General features: G+C 52.2%; 1 protein-coding gene across 1 annotated transcript in view; it reads left to right on the forward strand.

The window, feature by feature from the left end:
* The window catches only part of LOC126570622 (uncharacterized protein DDB_G0292186-like), a 60,515-nt gene that overhangs the window by 14,870 nt on the left and 28,779 nt on the right, over positions 1–16,866 (forward strand). Inside the window, exon 2 of the mRNA XM_050228540.1 lies at positions 5,051–5,355. The gene's annotated coding sequence lies outside the window, so the exon portion shown is untranslated. The remainder of the gene's footprint in view (positions 1–5,050; positions 5,356–16,866) is intronic.

The raw sequence follows: 16,866 nt of genomic DNA on the forward strand, positions 1-16,866 counted from the left end.
TTCGATGAATTTGTCATGTGCCTCGCGCAATCCCTTTGCGATCGCGATCGCGTGTGAAATAGAAAGAAAGGGGATGGAATTCACGATGCAAAGGGAACATCCCGACGACGGTGCCGGTGTCACGCGCAAACAACGCCCATTAATAGCTCGATCATCACCGCCCTTTTGTTTCTAGCGCATCGATCGCTAGGATCGCGGTGGAGGGATGCTCCGGCATCATCATCATGCAATCGCTGGCAGGAACGTTGGCGTGAAGCTCAGCACCACAACGACGACTCGGCGGCATATCTCTTCATTAGGCAAAGGTGTCTCCGCGAGATGCGACCTGGAGCCCTTTTGCGGTAACATATCATCGTTCGCCACCGCCTAAATCAAGACATTCTCCCGGCACGCGTCACGCGCGTTCCCTATTTACATATAATTATGCTTACGGCACGGTTCCACACCTTCCCCGACGCGTCGGATCGAATCGAAACAACGGCATCGCATCATCGGCAACGCGGACGGGACGCTGACAAATTCGCAATTGTTTACTTCACCGGCGTTGTCCCTAGATGGAAATGGGGGGCCACACCTTGCGAATGGATGATGGAGGCCGTTCTAAATGTCCGGATAAACCCGGAAGTGTTGCAGACGAAGAAAGAGCAAGAGAGAGAGAGAGAAAGAGTCCTTCACGGTACAAGGGACCACGGACCACGCGTGGCACTATAAATGTCGACCATTTGTCTGTTGGTTCGTCGCGGATTTCATAAAACTTTATGACCGACGACGAACGACTGGAATGCTGCGCGATCATTCTATTATTCGCAAGAAATGGTCTTATTGTGCTGCTTGCGATCAATTGCCCAGGCAGATCCGCCCAGAGACCGGCGACCTACGACCGCTTGCAACGCCTTGTCATGCGCACAACACCTACACCACACGGCGTCCATGTCACGCCCAGCCCAGCCTGTCTGTCTGCGTTGCGTTGTAGGATGCTGACATCGCATGCACGCCCGGGTTTCCAGCGAGCAAAGGTCATCGAAGGTGTTCCCAAGCGTCTGCTGGCGAACATCTCCATTTCGCGTGAGTCTTCTTCGTTCGTTCGCTCATTTCTAGGCTGATCCTTCCGGACCGGAGATGTGTGCCTCATAAACTAATTTGCGAGCAGCATCGACAGCAGCAGCAGCAGCAGCAACAAGCTGGCGAAATTCGCGATCATAAAACAACATCTCGGGCTCGACCGCATCCACCGTACGCAATGCTGTTTGATCGCGATGATGATGATGATCATCATCAGCACAACGATCCTCATCATGATCATCATCACTGTGTGCCTTGTAGGAGCCTGGCTTAGTACCCGAAAGCTCTCCTCGAGACCACTTAATCTGCATCGCACAACTTCGCGCGAACGAACGGCTGCGATCCGTTGCCTGGACGATCTCGAATTACAACGAAATTGTTCGCACTGTGCGCTGTGGTTCACGCATGTCCGAGGGAGGAAGAGGAGGAGAAGGAGGACGGGCCAGTGACCATAAAGATGCGGCTGCCGTAGCATCTTTCGCGATCGGACGAGCGCGCGCGCACGCGCATCTTCTGCTCGCCGGGGCCGGGACTGCGATCAAAAGACCGAGGTGATAATTATGCGATCCCGAGGCGGCCAACCGCCTTTATGGAAGTGTCATTTCCGTGTGGCAACCGAATTAAACTAATAAACTTATAATTGAGCAGCAGCAGCAGCAGCAGCAGTAGAGAGAGAGATGCCGACAGTCATCTCGACTCGACTGCACGCAGGAAGGGATTTCCGTGGGATTCACGAGACGGTGCAGTGATGCGCTGTTGCTTCTGCTCACAACAGTGTGTTAAGTCCGTGGCATCACATGGCATCGCAGGCATCTTTTTTTTTGGGGTTTTATATTCCATCGAACAGCGTTCGAAATCGGTTGACCGAAGTGAAGGATGAGTGCCGTGGGATCGTCCAGGTGAAGGAGTGGGAGGTCACTACGCACAACTGAACTGAAAGGGAAAGAGAGATAGATACGAGACCGGGAGAGAGAGAGAAGAGGCATCGAAATGAAATGAATTAATTTATGATTAATTGTTGACACTATGCAAATTTCGTCAACTCGGTTGCTGCTGCTTCTAGGGCTTCTCTTTGACGTATCCTTTGCCTTTTGTTTCAGTGTGGAAGCGTCCAAGAAGCGTCGCACGAAACCGTGGGAATCGCACTCACTGTCCATCAGTTCAAGGTTACTTTGCTCCATCGCCATCTTGGTCGCATCGCCGACTGCTGCCGTCACGTCGAATAACTCATCGAAGGAAACCATCAATCGGTGCATTCGTCTTATTCGATCGTTACAATCAATTTAGATTAATTTTATCTAACGCTGGGCGTCGCCGGGTCGTAAAATTAAAACGTGCACTTGCATAATTGCGCTGCAAAACTTGTTCCAGTGCTCCAGCGAGGTTGATCCAGAGATCCATCATCTCTCCCGGGGCAGCTCGTCGTTTCGCAATAGTGCCAGTTGATGACGGAACTGCTCTCGGAAAGTATGCGGAACTCATCTAATTGGTGCAACCGCCGCACCGAGGTTGTCTTGGTGGTCAAACACGAAGACTCCGCTCCATATCGGTCCAGCAATCGGGAACGGGAGCGAAACATAAATCATAATTAGTCCTCTCGGTGTCCTCCTCGGAGCAACAGCGATCCCATTTTTATGTCACAAACACACTCATAAAACTGTTATTAAATTATATCACCATCACCATCATCAGCAACGTCTGGGTGTCCCACTCCTGCTGCTGTCCACCAACCAAGGAGCCAACTGCAGCAGGTGCTGGTGCAAGCTTTCATGCTGCATTTCGCCATTTGCCAGCCTCGATCGTGGCGGAATCTCTTTTGAAAAACCCGGTAGCACCAGATGCTGCCACGGCCTCGCAATTTCTCGCTTTCTCGCGATCACCGAGGAGCGGGCTTGTTTTGATTGATCGATTGGATTGATCGGGGGTTCAAAGAAGCAAAAGCCGCGCCCGGCTGGCGGATGGGTTCGTCACCTAACACAAATCCGTTGCAGTCACCTCTCGCTTGGCGTGCGCGTTCCTTGATGCTGCTGCTGCTGCTGCTGTTGGTGGTGGTAATTGGTCGCCTTCTCGAGGAGGCGTTAGACATTGCACTGCAGCGCGGTGCATCTCGATCGATTCGTTGCGGACCACGCGATGACGCTCTGGGATGGATGATGATTGTTCGCGATCAACTGTGACGCCCGAGAGTGATGCGTTCGATCTCGTAGCGAGCAGAAATCGATTTCGTTCACTTTTCATTTCGCACCCAAGTAATTGCGGACACTCTCTCTCTCACTCTCTGTCTCTCTGTCTCTCACTGCTTGTTAATTCGCGCGGTGGCCATGTAGCAATTAACATTTACAAACGCTACCGGCAGCCGGCAAAATGCGCTACCAGGACAATGTTTCTTCTCTTGGATTTCTTCACGTAAAAAACGCATGATCGCAGAGCAACCCTCTCGCACACACATGTTTGCTGTCAGTTTTCGAGCGAACGATAAAATATGCACACTCCGCGCATTCCTTATTCTGCTTCTCCTCCAGCGGAGTCCCAGTAATATCACCGGGACTGGGCGATCGGAGCGATCATCGGCGAGCGCGCGCCCAGCATAATTTGCTCGCGATCGCGATCACAGATTGCTTCACCGGAGTGTGCGTCCGCCCGTTATGTTAATGAGTAGATCAAATACTATTTCAGCAATTGCGAGGTACGTGTGCATGCCTGTGTGTACATTGGTTAATGCTAAATCTGCTGAAGACGCCAGCACAACGGCACACAATGGATGATTGTGTTCTCGCCCTCCACAACAACAACAAACGGGGGTTGTACAAATATGTTGACGCATATTTTACACCTATTCCCTTTCGCCTCACTCGTCTACCAGCCTGCCTGCCAACCTGCTAGACCGCCAGAGTGTGTGTTGACATTGATAGGAATCAGCGGGCCCATCGCACCGCGCCAAGGCTCCCACGCTTCTATCGGAGAGAACAGAACCGTCTGTCTTGTCTACACCGTGCGATGCGAAGGTAGATGATGCACCGTTTGCACAACATACCAACAGCTCGCGCGCGTCATGGAATGCAGACAGCCAGTGTTGTCAGCACACACGTGGCGCACCCGTGGAAAATGGAAGTTTTTGGAAGCAAAAACCTCCAACATCTCGGTGCGATTGCAACGTCGCGATGTGTGAATGGCCGCAGATTAGAGTAATGGACCGACAATTCGTACACGGAGTGTGGACATCGGACCGACCGCCTAGCGATTGTTCCGTTCTGGTCGCAACGGTCGCAACGGTGTTCTGATTGTGGTCTAGGGAAAATTGCGCCATGTCGAGTGGAGTTTTCCACGGAGGAAAAGTGGCGCAAACATAATTTTTCGCGGGTGAGAACATGTGGTGATCGCGTGTACGATCCAGAGTGATCATTCTTGAGCCAGCGTCTTTGTTTTTCTTATTTGCGAAAGAATCCCTGTCCAGCGTGGTCGTGATGTAATGATCCTTTCCGGGGGGTGGTTCATGTTACCTTTCCAGATTCCTCCGCCGCTTTTCGTGCCACCACTGAAAAGGGATGATGAAATAGAGGAAGAATCTGATACCGATTGCGGGGTACTTCAAAATCATATCAACCAGTTTGGTCATGCTTGTGACATGCCCTGCTCACGCTGCTGATGATGATGATGATGATGATGAAATCAATCAAATCATCCACTTTAACATCCGGTCGAACCGGATCGCACTGTGAGCGAGGGAAAAAGACTAGAGGATGAAAGAGTCGATCGCGAATGCGTCCAACGTTGATCTAGTGTCACTTCTCTTTCTACTTCTCTCTCTTTCTCTCTCTCTCTCTCTCTCTCTCCTCTCAAAGCAAGAGAAGAGCTATCCAAAAGGCCACACCTAAAACCCAGCGTCGTCGCGATCGTGTTCCGTGTTTTTTAGGATTTTTCTTAATTAATCATCAACCGCCTCACTCACCTCTCGTTCTCGTTCTTGTTCTTCTCCTTCTCGCACTAGTGCCCGTGAGCTCGGATTACCGTCAGCCGACCGGTGATCGCGGAATGGACCGTGGAGTGACACCACCAGCTCCACCACCGTCACCACCCCCGAAAGCCATCACGACAGCGGCTAATCATCGTCACCATCGCCATCATCATTATTGTTGCGCGCAAAAATCTACCACAAGGACGCAACACATTTAAGACGCATTAGAGCCTCGTGCGCTCCGAGTGCCGTTCGTGGATTGGAAAGGGGTGGAAACGAACCATCTCCCTACCCGCGCCTGCACTTCTGATCAGCCGGTCCCCGAATACCCGAAGAAGGTAAGTTGACAATCGTTGATGACGTGCGTGGGCCGCTGGATGGACAATAGGGAGAAGACCGTTGCGACGTCGCCAGTTGACGATCCGCTCCGCTTCGCATCGACTTTTGGTATCCTTTCCTTCTAATCAGTGTAAGGGCGGTCGTGATGGTGGTGGCTACCACACAACTGCGCGAGGGGCACACCATCACCTACCATGACTGTCACAGACGCGCGCGTCGCATGGGACGAGTCGTCAATCTTGTGTCAAAGTGTCGAAAACACTGACATGTCCCAAAGTCCCGAAAAAATCATCTAATGCTCCACCAGCACCTCGTTTGCTTCTGCCCCTTACCTCCGCTCGCTGTGTGATGATCGTGGGCATGAACTTTTTGATGATTTTGATTGGCGGGAACTGGTTCGTTAGGTTTTGGGGCGCCGCGAATCCGTGGGCTTACGTCAAGCCTTGTCTCATCGCTCACGGAACGGGGGGAAAAGATGATTCCGTCGGGTGATTTCAATTCGCTACGGAGACGACGGCGACGAACTCGATCTCGCCCCCGGTGGTGGTGAAAACAAAGACATCTTCCGTCAGGCTAGAGTCACTGCGAGGCTGGATCAAAAATGTTACTGCAATCGGTTTCGATAGGATATAATTGCGCTGCTCTACTTCTAGTTTTCAGCTTCCAGCATCACGTAACAGCTTCGAGCACTCCACCTGATCGATCGCTCCCGTTCTGTCCGAATCGTCGCACCGTGTTCAAATAGAGATCGCTCAGCAATTCGCTCACCAACCAGCAGCATAATTACGAGCTACTCGAGATGATAAAATTGCACCATTCGCGGGACGTTCGGGGCGATCGCGATCGAGTGATCGAGAAGAAGAAATTATATGTCTCCTTAGCCAGGCTCACCAACTGATGCCACTTTCAAGAGCAGAACACGTTGTGCCAATCTTTATTTGTGCTGCTGCATTTGCCAGAAAATCAGCCTCGTTGCAATGATCCGACAGAGGAAACATTGAGCGCAATGGGGCACTACCAGAGCGACCTCGATGCACGATCATAAAGGATCATATGCTTCTATCGCCACAAAGACCAGCCCTTACTGCCTTCTGCGCTTTCTGCGGTGTGCCAAGTTGGCCCCAAAAAAAGGTGGTCAAGTGGCCTTCCTTTATTTCGCTGACCTTTCCTCCGCTGCTCTCTCTCTCTCTCTTTCTCGTTTTTTCTCCGTTCCGGGAGATACTGAAGATGCAGCCTCCACCCGTCAACGAAAGGGATGTAACCGTTAGGTTGCAGCCACCGTATCGGATGCGCCAGCACAAATCGGTTTGATCTATGGCACCTGGCCCACGACGACCACTACGCCTATTTGCTTCGCTTCGCTTCGGGCCCACTCGCCACCAAAGGCACTTCCCAAACCTCAATCTAATCCCCTTGCACGACAAGGGAGCAACTGGTTGGGCATCACTAATCGATAATGCATGCCACATGCACAAATACCGAAACAACAGGCTAACCGTCGGGCTCCGGGGCATTAGTGTGCAATTTCCGCTGGAAGTGGCAACTTGAGATTGGCATGTTTCTCGCGTGTATTCCTTTGCTACTTCTTCCTGAGTCGATCTTAAATGCAGCAAATGCAGGGGATCGCGCACATTACTCCTTTTACAGGGTGAACACAAAAAATGAGAAAATCCTTTATCAAAGATTCAAGCCATTTTTGTAGGTTTTCTACTGTTTTAAATTTTTTAAATTGCCTCTATATTTCATTGTTCATCAAAAACAAACAAAATCAGTGGATTTGCCAGCCTGCTTTCTCAATTAATTTCTCTATGCGATAACGAATTAGAGAAAACCCTTGGTGACATAGGTGCCCAACTTAGAAGTCCAGGGTTTGGTGATAAACGATTTCAGCGAGCCAACCGTATTGGTGTGACGATTCACAGGTCTTAGGCCGAACAAATGCCCATATTAAAGAGCCCAATCGAATTAATTCAGGACCCCTTGGAATACCCTCCAGTTTTTCGACCAAAAATTCATGTTCTCCTTGAGCCCGTTTAGACGTATGGCAGGGGCCTCCATCTTGCTGAAACTCAACATTTTTTTACAGTTTCGATGTTTGCTTTAATTCATGGTAAAAACGTGTTCCTTAAAAAAATTAATATACACATCAATATTCATTTTAATATGACGATAACCGTTTTCTTCGTCTTCAAAACTGACAACAAATGTGTCGATCGCTCATATAAAAGATGTTTTATCCTTCCAACTATTAAATTTCGCTTCACCCTAACACTAGTGGTTGCTTTTAGGTCATATTTGGCCAACCGATGCGTGGAGGATCTTGAGATATTCGTCTCTTTTACAAGCTTTGGTATGGATCGTACTGGTTTTCGCTAACTTTTGCTCTGACCGATCTTACCACTTTTCCAGTGCGCTCAAATCGTTGCCGACCACTACCGTGTTTCCTAGGCCTTGCCCCATCATTAATAGTACGTTTAATCCTGTAAACAATGGCAAAATGACATCCAAGAACCGCTGTTTTTTCTATGAGATTTTTCTTGCGCGCGAAGCAAACTCGACACTGTCGCCTTTGAGTACATTTTTCCGAACAAACATCTTTTGCACGAGTACTTTTTATACATCATTTGATAGTTATGAGTCTCACGAATACACCAGTACCCGATAATGCCATACTGGTGTTGAATACAAATTCAAAACAGAGCAATGAAAACCTTCTCATTTTTTTATGATACACCCTCTACTACACAAAACAAAGGCAGGAACAAGCCGGTGCCCATCCAACCAGAGCCGATGTTGGCGAACGTAAATTAAAAACATGCTTTTATAAATGCATAAATAATCTCGGTCCGTCCTTCTGTTGCTGCTGGTGCTGCTGCTACGTTCGCGAGATCGCAAGATACATAGCAACTGAAATGACAATTAATATCCCGTACAAGGGCCGCGACTGTGTAACGAGTGCGTCGGTAAATATGCAAAAATGGGTGCAACATGGGTGCAGCGAGCATAAATATCGCAATCAAAACCACAGACATGCCGACGGGCGGACATCGAAAGGACACATCGTGGACACAAATGATAAATGCGTACCGTCCTCCTTCGCCGGGAACACCGGCCTGGACCACCCCTCATTCACCCTCTTCTTAACTTCAGCCTTTACCTGCTCCATTTCCTCCAAACGAAACGATTAATTTTTGGGACAATTGCGACTGCGAGTGGAAAGGTGGATCGTGCGCGGGCGCCCGCTCCATCGGTCGATCGGTCGGTCGGTCGATCCGTCAACCCCCGAACGAAACCGCCCGAAGGGATCGTATTTTGTGTAGTTCCGCCCTGTCAGTGCCCTCCCCGTGGTTGCCTAAAATGGAACCACGAACACGAGCGTCCCTGGTTGCGGGATGAAAAACATGCCGAGGAACCGCCGCTCTTTTAATGAATGAACGATCGCCTCCTCGTCCGATGACAGGCTCGTATTTACTCTAATTTGTAGCTTCCATTTTAATCGTTATTTTTAACAGCTTCCTCCCGGTGGGCCTGGGGGAAAAGGGTGCTTCCCACCCTCTCTTACCATTCGTTTTGGCTGGCTGGCCGGTTGGATGGCCGTTCCCGTTCTGCCAAACGCTACGCTGCTAACCAACGATGATCGAAAACGAAACAAATCAGATACCTCGGTGGCCCCGGACAGCCACGGTGGTGTGAGGAGTGAAAATTCCTTCCCCCCTCCCCCTCCTTCACGTTCCTTTTCTGCTGACAAAACGCTTTTCCGAGACAACTGCACTGGCGCAACTGCATCATGACTCGCCTCTCGTCGTCGTGTGCGCGTGCACGGAGACGCGCGCGCGCGCGCGCCAAGCGGAATGATATCGAGGCCAGCGCGCCACCGGCCACCGGCGGCCCGTTCGAAGATGACATGTTGAAGATATGCGGATGCAGCGGATGTATAGTGTGTTCGGCTTTGGCTTCGGTTTGCAGCTTTCGCCACCATCCAGCAACAGCAACAGCAACGGCGACGGCGAGCAACTCTCTGCCCTGGCCTGGTGAAACTCAAGCCCCAGCAGCTTGTCGTGCCTGCCAGCCTGCCAGCCGTGGCCGTGGCCATCCCTTCTACTTCTCCTCCTCATCCTCCTTCTCCTCCACCTTCTCGTAGAAGGCGCAGCATTCCGTTCGCTTTTTGAATTGAAAGTAAAATTAAATTTATGTATCACTTTAATTCATTCCTCGACCATTTCCGACGCTGGCCGGGCTGGAGCACCGACGTGCACCACCACCATCGCCGCCGGTGCTCCAGTTGCTGCTGCTGCTCGCCGCGATCACCGCGATCGTCGTCGTCGTCGTCGTCGTCGGGATGTGTCTCGTGTTTTATTTTCCTTTTATTTCATATTGCAACACACCCGCAGGGCCTTTAACTGACCTCGGTATACGCGCGAAACGATCTGCCGTAGGGGTGGACGCCGATCATGGTTGCCCGGACCTGGTGTGGTGTGGTGCGGTGCGAGTGCTGCTTTCGCACTCTCGAGCTGGCCACAGTTTTGACCGCTGATTGCTCTCATTTCAGCCTTTCTTTGCTGCTGTTCCTGTCGCTGCTGCTGCTGCTGCTGCTGCTGCTGCTGCTGCTGCTGCTTTCGCTTCGTCTTCGCCAATCCGAGGACCGGAGGGCAAGCGGAGGGCAAGCGCAACGCAGCGGGGTTAGTTCCTGTTTCGTGAGCAAAAATCAAACGTCAGACACACATGCGAGAGGACACGAGGGGGTGGTGGGCTGGACGAATCGAATGAAAAACCTCCCCCTATCGGACCCCTTCGCCCGTGTGGACCAAGACAAACATATCGGCCTGAGCGGCGCGAGTGGAACATAACGGAATCGGTTGTCGCTTGTGGTGCATTCGCGGAACACCTTTCAACGGGGCGCACAGCGAAGAGAAGGTGGAAAGGGGGCTTTGGGATTTTATTCTTCAAGGAAAGCATCTTGTTGTTGGCGGTGGGTGCCAGCGACATGTAATCACCAGAATACACGCAACACACCGAGGTTGCTCGTCACTTCGCGCGAGTAAACAGTCTTTTGTTTGTTTTTTTTCTCTGTTTCGAAACGAATTTCCTATCCAAGTGAACTGTGATCGATGCCAAAACGGTCCGTCAAATGAAAGTTTGTCATCTCGTAGCACTCAATCCAAGGCACACTAAGACAGAAGAGTGCGCGTGCGCGCAACTCGTCATCGTAAAACATCATGTCGCGACATCTACTGCTGCTGTTGCTGCTTTTGCTGCCGCTACTGATAGGGATCGACGGCGCTCTTCGAGATCGCTTCGAGATCGCACCAACAACAACAAGGCGACGCCAACTCTGCTAGTGTGTGTTTTGTCATCAAATGAACTGTGTTTTACAAGCAAATGATAACGTCGCCGCCGACGAAGACGACGACAACCACATGTTCAACGTGTTTGTTTGTATCCTTCGCTTGGTATAACAGTATAATTAACGCCGATCGTTAAGATTTCCAAGTTTCGTGAAAGTTTGTGACGCACAAAACGGACACAGCCACGGAGACGGAGGAGCGGTGCGGTTGCGGCAGCGGCTGCGGCTGCGGTTGTTGGTCGGCGGAGGTCAGGCGCGGTATAATCGGTGTCATCTAGGCAGAAACCCACCGACCTCTCTATCCCTATCATAACTGGACCACGCTTCACGCGGTGCAGGAAGAGGGGGAAGGTTTTTGGGGGCAACTGGCACATGTGTGTGACGTGACGTGACGCGGTTGCGTGCACGAGACAGACAGCCCGACAGACTCGTTCGTGACCGGCTACCGAAAAGCCCAACTCGATCGCTGTTTAGCCGTCCGTAGGGCCGTTTATTCCCGATGGTGGCGTTTTTTTCTTGAGGGTTTTTTTTTTCTTCTTTACTCTTTGTCTTATTCAAGGGGAGGGTTCGTTTCGCTTGCGCTCGTAGAAGTCACTTTCCGTTTTGCTGCTGTTGCTGCTGCTGCTGCTGCTGCTGATACCGACCAGGGGGCCAGGGGGGAACGATCTGGAGCAGACGCGATGCGATGTGATGCGACAGCAACGAGCAAAGTGTCCGCTGCTCTGCTTTGTGAATGGAGTGGCGGTGGCCAGTGCGATCGGCGAGGGGATGACTAGGGGTGCACCACCACCATCAGCGCCGGTTTTTTTTTTGTGTTTCCATGCCGTGCGTACCATGCCGGGTCGGCAGAGTGCGTGTCGTCTTATGTCCTAAGGCGATCCGAACCACCGATCCCATTCCCATTCCTGGTGATCGCGCGAGCGACGATCCTTTCCCGTCCCGTGCCGTCGATCGCGAGCGGCGCACTTCACTTTCATCTGACCAAAAACAAAACTGAAAATTCCAGCCAAGAGGGAAGTGGGTGGAGGGGAGGGAGAAGGAGGTGCTAGGAAGCGCTGCGCAAGGTGAACCGTTTACGTAACGCACGTAACGGCATCGATCGATCGACCGATCGGCATCAATCGATCGGTATCGATCGGAAAGGAAGCCACCGCGGGGGGGGGGGGGGGGGGGGGGGGGGTTGTTCGCGCTCTTGCGCTCGTCAGAGGCGGACAGCCGTCCACCCTAACCCGAGGGCGGACAGTCGTCTGCTCAGAACCGGAGGCTAATGGTTTGCTCGATCGCGCGATCGCGAACCATTGTGGATCCGTCAATCAAAGGGATCCGATTGACCGCTCGGTAGGTGGCACAGTAAGTAACTCCTCCGGTCCGGTCCAGTCTGGTCCCGTGGTCACTCTCAACTTGTTACACTTCCTTCTCTCCTCTCTTCTCTTTCCTTTTTCCCCCCCCCCCCACCATGGCAGCGCGCGCCCGAAGGAAGGAAAGGATGCGAACCATCTCGGCCTCGCCGGTCCAGCCAAAAGGGCCCGCGGCCTGAAGAGGAACGCACTTAACCTCGCGCGCCGTCCAGTCAGTCCAGTGAGCCATGTTTGCCTTTTCCACCCAAGGTGCGACCGCGTGTGGGCCGTGGCGGCTCGATCGCGATCGTTCGGTTTGCTCGATGGACTGGATCAGAAAAAAAGTGCCGCCAAGTGATCGAGAAAGTGCTCTTCTCTATCGTGTGCGCCGCTTCTCGATGGTAATCTTCAAACGGTCCACCACTAGACAGGGTCGAGAGATGAGCTAACACAACGCACAGACTCGCTCCATGGTTTGCGAAGAAGGAGGAGGAGGAGGAAGGGATGCTGCTCCCAAACTGCTGTCCACCCCGTTCTACACAAAACGCTCTGCGTGACTGATCGAGAACATAATCGATTTGGGAGCTTTCGAATCCGAACGAACGATCAAGCTTGATCGTTGGTTCAGGGGTGGTGGTGGTGGTGGTGCGATCTGTCAAAAATGTGGTTCGAGTACGACTGGGATCTCCATTTAGGATTCCGCGGCCCATCAACCTCCCGAGACGATCAGACGATAGGCTTGTTTTGGACGACCGATCGAACGGCAAGGGATGATTCCCGATTTATGCGGCCATGCAGGGGGTTTCCCCCCCCCCCCCCCCCCCCCCCGATTACGGCGTAACAGGCATGTACCGTTCACGCATTCAGCCGTTACTGCGCAACGAACTGCTTTATTAAATCAATCAACCAGAATGTTTCCCCTTCAGCCCCGAAACGATCGCGATGTGCGTGGTATCTGCGGGGCAATTGAATTCTCCTCGTAAGCCTCTCGATCGCTGATCGATTAGAGTAATTCAATTAGAGATCCGGCGTAACAAAACAGGACAATACGATCGCCCGTGCCCGTGTACGATCCGTTTTGTACGCTGCAGTAATTAATCATAATGCTAATGGGGCCACTTATAGCTTGCTAGATCGCTCGCTCGATCGCTGACCGTGCTGATGATGTGATCGTCTCCAGACCATTAGCACCCTTTAAGCGTCCAATGGTGCGGGGGAAATCATTTAATCGTGCAACGGCGGCGCGCGATCGTGTTGCGCCGATAGTGCCACAGCTTTGTGCAAATAATGTCCGCTCGCGATCACTCTTCCCCTTAGGCTGGAAGGTAACAATCGCTAAACGCAATCTTATCACCTGGCGCGCATCGCACTCATCGCGCGCGCGCGCGTGACGCCAGTCCATTCCGTTCAATCTCGCGCCGTTGTTTGCTGCTCGCGCTACAACAACAGCACAAAATGGTGTTTAATTATAGTGATAATCGTGGTTCACAAAATCCAGACGTCCAAATCTCTCTTTCGGAGGCACGGGACTCCTCGTCAATCCATCCGGGCATGGACTCTCCAGATATTAATTACACGATACCTCAATCTACTTTCCCGGCCGTTTGTGTGCTAAACGATGTTTGTGCTCGCCTCCTCCTTCTATTGCTTTCATTACAACGCCCTGTCCTGTCCGGGCGGGGGGGCTCAAATTGGCCTTGCAAAATGTTTGATTACAACCTCGGCCACGGTGCTGTGTTGCAGAAGCACAGCATCAGCACAGCTTTATCTCTAACGCTCTGGCCCTGAAACTAGAGCACCGCGCGCTGGCATTCTGCAATTTTGCGAAACGGTGACTTGAGAGCGTTGAGAGCGTTTATGACAAGAGACAGCCCCGGGGGAGGCGGTTGTGACCCAACGGGTTACACGGGGTGCGATGTTTTATGATTTCGCTTCTTCGAGCGAGCATAAATGCGGAGTAGAAAAGGAAGAGAGAGAGAGAGGGAGAAGTTGGCCATTGAAAGCGAGCAAGCAAATGGTTCTCAGGACCACAACCATTGCCCAAAGCTAATCGCAATCGCTATTCATCGTGATGATGCACTCGACCAAGCACTGCGCTGCGCTGCGATGGGGATGGCGTCACATATATGATCCCCGTGATGGGTACCGTGCAGAATTCGTGCGTTTGCTGCCTGGTGACCTGACCTGGCGAAGAGACACAGAAACACAACACACCACAACAGAACATCATTGGGAATGCTGAAACAAAACGTCGTGGCCTCGACAACGGTGGCGCTGGCTGTTAGGTCGGGGCGCTGGGAACTTCTCTCAGTTAATCATCATTATGCTCACCCGGTGCTACGTCCCCCCCCCCCCCCCCCCCCCCCCCGGGGGGGCTATTAAATGCTGACGACTGCAACTAGACAAAAGCGTCCAACACACAACATCAGCAACACAATTGACCAATCCGTTCAATTGTACGCTCTCGATTTCGTTTCGGGTGGGGACGCGTCTAGGGCACTTGAAGAGCGACGGCGGGAGGTGCGGGTTGGTAGATCATATGAGTCTGTAGATGTGCTCTACATACGTCGCGTGACCCATCGCGGGGGGTGCTGATTGAGCAAGTGGACCAGCGGGATGCTTCTTTGTCCTCTCGGCAAGTGCCGCCCTCTTTCTCTCTCTGTAGCGCACGATTTCGAAAGCCAAAAAGGGCCCACCAGCCCCGAGAACGGCCAACAAAACTAGAGCCAACGCTCTAGATTAGCTTCTTCTGCGATCGTTGAAGAGCTGTGCTGGGGTCCAGGGCGTCGCCAGCAAGGTCACGCATCACGCATCGAATGCATCTGTTGCCTGAGCAGCATTTGCGCCAATTTAAGGGATGCTAGAGCGCACTCTTGAACAGGCTTGAACTTTGACACCTCGCGATCGCGTGGCATGCGCTGAGTGAAAAGCTAAAGGCGGGCAAGGTCACTAAACGACCACTAACCGGGCAAGAGCGTTCGGACAATCAGTGCGAGTACGCTCGATTGATGAGCTCGAGCAGCAGCAGCAGCAGCAGCAGTGATGGTTGCAATTCTCATTTCTCACAAAGCATCACACCCTCCTTCTCTTCGCCTCGCGTTTTTCTCATCAAAATGAAGCTCCCCGGAGTACCCGGAGAGTGGCTGTTGTCGAGTGGCCATCACCACCATCGGTGCCGCCCAAAACATGCTTTGGGTAAAATGGTAATAAATATTCATACCGCACTTCCAAAAAAAAGGCGGCCGCGGTCCGGGCTGGCGACGGACTTTCGGCCTTTTCGATAATTCAAGTATGCTAGTACGTCAGTTGTTTCGGTTCGGTCGAAGGTTCGTCTGCCGGTTCGCTTCGCCATCGACATCGACATCGCAGGCGCATGTCACGCCGATGATCTTCCTCATTTACATAGCCACCAGACCACCGATCGGTACATCCCGTTCGCCATCGAACGCCCCCCCCCCCGGTCCGACAGCTTCGGTTTTGTTGTTTACAAACCGAACAACAACCACTACCTCACCTGGGCGATGAATACCTGAATGAAATCGAATCACCGGCCAGTGAGCGAACGAACGAGAGGAGCGCGGTAACTGCTCGCTGAAAGAGACTAAAAAAACAACATTACCCCCCCAACCGCATTCGGTGACCCACCTTTCCCCCGTTCGAAACTGAAGCAGACATGATTCCGGCGAACAATGTTCATTGAAAAATCTAATGTTATTTTTTTTTTGAGGGGCGACGGTCTGTTGGTGGTGAAGCGACACGACGCAGCGCGCGCTCTGGGCGTAAATCCATCCATCGTTCCATCCAGGGGTGTGCAGAGGATCTTCATACAGGCAGCCAGAGATGGCCTCGGGCGACAGTACAACCCGGGACATTATTGGTTACGAGCCACATGAATGCCATTCATTCCGCGCACGTCCCATTCTAAGGTCGGATGCTCCGCGAGATGATTTATGGTCCGGCGAAACGCGATCGCGAGCACAGCAAAATGGTGTGTTTAGCCGCCCATTGGGCAAACATTGGGCATCCGCAGCAAGCGAGCTGCCAAATACCGCGCTCAATGGCAACAAACGAGGAGGAGAGTCACAAAAAAAAATTCACCGAATGTGTTAGCTTGTGTTGGCTACTTGTGGTGTGGCCACCACCTTGGTTGGCGATCGCGCCACTCGCGCAGCACCCGCTGTGAGAGTGAGAGTGTGTCGGCGGAGGTTCGTCGTCTTTTGATTTGACGCCAGCACGGCCGTCGATCGGTGCCTGGAGGTTTAGACACCAGGATGTCCCGTGCGAAGAAGACTGCCATGTGTCCACCCCGTGGCCACACACAGACACGCGCACATAAACACCCGGGAGGTGGCCGTAAGGGCGCGCTTTTCCACGGATATTGGTTTCACATCTGGGCCACACTCTGGGCCGACACGATCACGGCGTTCGGGATCGATCAAGCATCGTCAGCAGGGGTTGTGCGCTTTCTCGCCGATCGACGCTTACGGCATCTGTCGTCCAATTCCGGGCGATTGAATGCGCCGAACGCGACATAAATCAAATCACGCTCATTAGAGCGCGCATAAATCAGGCTGACGATCGTTCGCGTTTTTTTTTTTAGTGCTCCCAATGCTGGAGCTACAACACCACTAACAATCGCTAGATGCACAGAGGACTCGTCACTGGTCGTCACTGGACAGGCGGATTCCGAATTCGAAAAATTAAATAATCAGTTCAGTTACGTGGGGAGCGCCTCGAGTGTTTTGTCGATCGTAAAACAAGAACATTAAAGCTCATTCATAAACGCACTCACACAGCTGGGCGATGAGATGGCACCTGGTGGTGCTGGT

The sequence above is a fragment of the Anopheles aquasalis genome, chromosome 2 (assembly GCF_943734665.1).
Source record: "Anopheles aquasalis chromosome 2, idAnoAquaMG_Q_19, whole genome shotgun sequence".
Taxonomy (NCBI): Eukaryota; Metazoa; Arthropoda; class Insecta; order Diptera; family Culicidae; genus Anopheles; species Anopheles aquasalis.